We start from the raw sequence: 5,062 nt of genomic DNA, 5'->3' as shown, positions 1-5,062 counted from the left end.
GTTTCCGACAAGTTCAAGGAGTTGACTATGATGAGACTTTCTCACTCGTAGCGATGCTAAAAGTCTGTTGGAATTATGTTAGTAGTTGGTGCATTATTTATGAAATATTGCACATAGGATGTCAAAACATTGTTTCCTCGACGGTTTCCGTGTGGAAAGGTTGTATGTGATACAACCAGAAGGTTTTATCGATCGTAAAGATACTAACAAGTATGCAAACTCCAGTGATCCTTCTATGGACTGGTGCAAGCATCTCGGAGTTGGAATATACGCTTTGATGAGATGATCAAAGCTTTTGGGTTTATACAAGGTTCATGAGAAACTTGTATTTCCAAAGAAGAGAGTGGGAGCACTACAGAATTTCCGATAAGTATATGTGGTTGACATATTGTTGATCAGAAGTAATGTAGAATTTCTGTAAAGCATACAGGGTTGTTTCAAAGGAGTTTTTCAAAGGAAAACCTGGATAGAGCTACTTGAACATTGAGCGTCAATATTTGTAGAGATAGATCAAAACGCTTAATAGAACTTTCATTGAAATACATGCCTTGACAAGTTTTTGAAGGAGTTCAAAATAGATCAGCAAAGAAGGAGTTCTTGGTTGTGTTGTAACGTGTGAATTTGAGTAAGACTCAAAAGCCCGACCACGATAGAAGAAAGAGAAAGGACGAAGATCGTCCCCTATGCCTTAGCCGTAGACTCTAAAGTATGCCAAGCTGTGTACCACACCTGATGTGTGCCTTGCCATGAGTCTATCAAGGGGTACAAAGAGTGATCCAGGATTGAATCACTAAACAACGGTCAAAGTTATCCTTAGTAACAAGTGGACCAACGAATTTTTCTCGATTATGGAGGTGATTAAAGAGTTTGTCGTAAAGGGTTACGTCGATGCAAGCTTTGACACTAATCCGAATAACTCTGAGTAGTAAACCGGATTCGTATAGTAGAGTAGTCATTTGGAATATTTCCAAATAGCACATTGTAGCATCATCTATAAGATGACAAAAAGATTTGTAAAGCACACACAGATCTGAAAAGTTCAGAACCGTTGACTAAAACCTCTCTCACATGGAAGACGAGATCAAACCCCAGAACTGTATGTGTGTTGGATTCGTTAAAATCACATAGTGATGTGAACTAGATTATTGACTCTAGTGCAAGTGGGAGACTATTGGAAATATGCCCTAGAGGCAATAATAAATTATTTATAATTTTATTTCTTTGTTCATGATAATCGTTTATTATCCATGCTATAATTGTATTGATTGGAAACACAAATACATGTGTGGATACACAGACAAAACACTGTCCCTAGTAAGCCTCTAGTTGATTAGGTCGTTAATCAAAGATGGTCAAGGTTTCCTGACCATAGAGAAGTGTTGTCACTTGATAACGGGATCACATCATTAGGAGAATCATTTGATGGACAAGACCCAAATTATAAACGTAGCATGTGATCGTGTCATTTTGTTGCTATTGCTTTCTGCGTGACAAGTATTCATTCTTATGACCATGAGATCATGTAACTCACTGACACCGGAGGAATACCTTATGTGTATCAAATGTCACAACATTACTCGGTGACTATAAAGGTGCTCTACAGGTATCTCCGAATGTGTCCGTTGAGTTAGCATGAATCAAGAAAAGGATTTGTCACTCCGTGTGACGGAGAGATATCTCGGGGCCCACTCGATAATACAACATCACATACAAGCCTTGCAAGCATTGTGACTCCAGTGTAAGTCACGGGATATTGTATTACAGAACGAGTAAAGAGACTTGTTGGTAACGAGATTGAAATAGGTATAGGGATACCGACGATCAAAATCTCGGGCAAGTAACATACCGAAGGACAAAGGGAATGTTATACGGGATTATATGAATCCTTGGCATAGTGGTTCAACCGATAAGATCTTTGTAGAATATGTAGGATCCAATATGGACATCCAGGTCCCGCTATTGAATATTAACCGAGGAGTTTCTCGGGTCATGTCTACATAGTTCTCGAACCCGCAGGGTCTGCACACTTAAGGTTCGATGATGTTTTAGTATAGTTGATTTATATGTGTTGGTGACCAAAGGTTGTTCGGAGTCCTGGATGAGATAACGGACGTCACGAGGGTCTTTAGAATGGTCCAAAAACGAAGATTGATATATAGGATGGTTTCATTTGGTCACAGGAAAGTTTTCGGGCATTACCGGTAGTGTACCGGGAGTGACGAATGGGTTCCGGGTATTCACCGGGAGGGGCCCACCCACCCGAGAGTGAGCCCAGTAACCCTAGGGTGGCGCCACAAGAAGGAAAATCTAAGAGGGCTACGGCGCCACAAGAAGGAAAATACAAAGGAAAAATAAAAACAAGCAAAGAGGGAGGTGGGAAAGAAGGAGTGGACTCCTTCCACCGAATTGGCGTGGGAGTCCTTCTCCTCCTCCTTGGCCAGCGCCCTTGGGGTTCCCTTGAGCCCCGAGGATAGCCCCTCCCCTCCTCCTATATATATTGGTGGTTTTAGGGCTTTTGAGACACAACTTTTGCCACGTGCAACTCAAACCTATACCAAGTAGTTCTTCCTCTTGATCCGATTTCTGCGGAGCTCGGGCAGAGCCCTCACTACAAGGAATATGCTAAGACACGACGCTATTTTTTCGTCGCTACATCGTCATGGTTTTTAATTTACGACGATCTCACGACGAAAAACCAAGCGTCGAAAACGGAGCGTCACAAATGAACAACAGCGACATTCTGATCAAAATCGTCGTAACTTTTACGACGATTCCTGGATTGTCGTAACCTTTACGACGATCATAAATCGTCGTTGGCAATCAAACCCAGTCCTACGTGGCAAAATTACGACGAAATCAAAACGTCATGGTTGAAACCAGCCCAATCTATTTCAATTGATCACATGGGTTGGTTTTATTTTTTTGGGCTTTTTCTTTTTGGGCCTTAGCCTACTTACAGCCACTTTAGTATTTTTTTCGAATTTTGGTTTGTGGCCTTTTACTTTCTATTGATTTTCTTTTTTGGCCATTTTATTTTTGTACTGGTTCCACATGTCATGCTGATCTCAAAATTAGTCCCACACGTCAGAAATTTCACATTTTGTGAAATAAATATCATAACGTGGTCCCACATGTCATGCTAATCTCAAAAATTTGTCAAATTTTGAGACTCAAGATTTTCACATTTTGATCTGTAGCATTATGAAGGCACAAATATATCTGATCCAATATCAGGTGACATCACAAACTTAGAATCAACCTAAATTTAATACTAATATATTGTCTTTTTGATCACTTTCAATCCAAGAATGAATTTCAAATAGAACTAAAAACACATAAAATTGATCAAATATACAACTAAATAAATCTATTACAAGCTGTACAACACAGATGCGCTACAATATGCTACTCTAAACTGAGTAGGACTTCACAGCTTCACACTTGAGTTCACACTTCACGGCTTCACACTTCACACTTGAGCTTCTGTAAAAACAAAAACAATTGATACTAACATAATTTTAAGTCTACAATACAACAATTGATACTAATCAAGGATAAAAACAAAAACAAGTAATAGACTCAAATGTGAAGGCAACATGAAACTAGTGATATGAAACCATGCAGAAAACACTACAATGTAATATTGTTGCAAGGTCATATCAGCACTAAATCAGCACCATGCCATTATATAGAGAAAATTATATGTCCCCTTTTATCTAAAATAGACCACAGAAGTTCCCTATTTAATGTATTACTAGGCCTACGACTTTTTATTTGTAAATAAATACTACAATATTAAAATTTAGGCTATATGACAAAACAATGATCTGGTAGACTTGGTGTTACTAGGATTGACAAACCCCTTCCTTGCTACGCTACTCAGATACAACAGTCAATAAAAAAGCACATCCACAACTGCTAAAACTTCTCAACCTTTCAAAATAGGAAGTCAAAGACAAGTTACATTTTCCCAGGTCTTCAATGTCAAAAACATTAACTGGGCATTTTTTCACTAGCTCCTCAGCATCACCATCTTTAATTTCTTTGAGAAGAACAACTTACATGATAATACAACAATCATCAATGGAGTCGAACATTTTGCAGTTACTTGACATTTAATTACTTGAAATGCCATAACAAGAATCTTACCTCAGGGAGCATCCTGTACGAGGCTGTAGCAATTGGAGACTACTTCGCATGAACTTTCCCCACTCCCTTAACAGCATGTGTCTCAAGCTCAATAGCCTGAAATAGAACAGAGGCGTACCTCGAAGTCCACCTATGTTATTACAGAGGAAAAATATAACTAATTAATTAACAATAGCAGCAGGTCCATACCTCTCCCACATGCTAGGCATCACCAAGCATGCAGACCCTCATCTTAGGGCGAGGGATGTGGGGCAGCTTGACGGAGCCGCTGAAACGCTTATCCTTTTGCGGATCATAGTTCTTGAGGACGATCTGGAGCTCAACGGTCTTAGTGAATTTCTTGTTCTTCTCCTTGGCATCAGCCACCACCTGGGTGATGGCCTCCTTGAGGGCCTCAGTCCGCAGCTTACTGCAAGGCAAAGCATAGAAGGTCAAAAGGGATGGAATTTTGCAACAGCATAAAATTTCTGTGGAAGTGGTCACATGGGCAATTACTAGGTACACGTTACCTGAATGATCTCCTTTTTTAGGTAGATCTCAATGTAGCTGAGATTGCAACTAGGGCGTTGAGATTGATCAGTGAGTCTAGTGCTTTCGCCATACAGGCTATATGTTCTCAACAAAGCAAAGTAAATGGTTAAGAGTGCAGACCTGTTTTGGATGAATAAATAAAATCAACTTCTTCTATTTTTACCCACTGTATGTCCCTTTATTCGACCAGGATAGTTTGGCCATCATCAATTTATGAGTGTAGAACCAAGGAAATCTGGGGGTTACTAGGAGCTAACAAATGGTTAATACTGTCTTGCTTTAGTTTGTAGTGCTGCCTAAAGGAAATCTTGTTTTCGTTGTAGCATGCTGGTATTTTTCTTCCTCCACATCTGCTGATTGGCTGAAAACAACAACAACGTGG

The 5,062-nt window shown here is 39.7% G+C and overlaps 1 long non-coding RNA gene across 1 annotated transcript; it reads right to left on the bottom strand.

The window, feature by feature from the left end:
- Nucleotides 1–3,260: 3,260 nt before the first annotated feature.
- LOC123426941 lies at nucleotides 3,261–4,332 on the bottom strand. The gene is made up of 2 exons (XR_006622341.1): nucleotides 4,150–4,332; nucleotides 3,261–3,483 (listed from the first exon to the last, which is right to left on the bottom strand). It is a non-coding gene; the product is annotated as an uncharacterized LOC123426941 (long non-coding RNA).
- Nucleotides 4,333–5,062: the final 730 nt, after the last annotated feature.

Source organism: Hordeum vulgare, chromosome 2H (assembly GCF_904849725.1).
Source record: "Hordeum vulgare subsp. vulgare chromosome 2H, MorexV3_pseudomolecules_assembly, whole genome shotgun sequence".
Taxonomy (NCBI): domain Eukaryota; kingdom Viridiplantae; phylum Streptophyta; class Magnoliopsida; order Poales; family Poaceae; genus Hordeum; species Hordeum vulgare.
The sequence above is the reverse complement of the archived record's forward strand: the minus strand, read 5'-3'. Positions and strand labels throughout refer to the sequence as shown.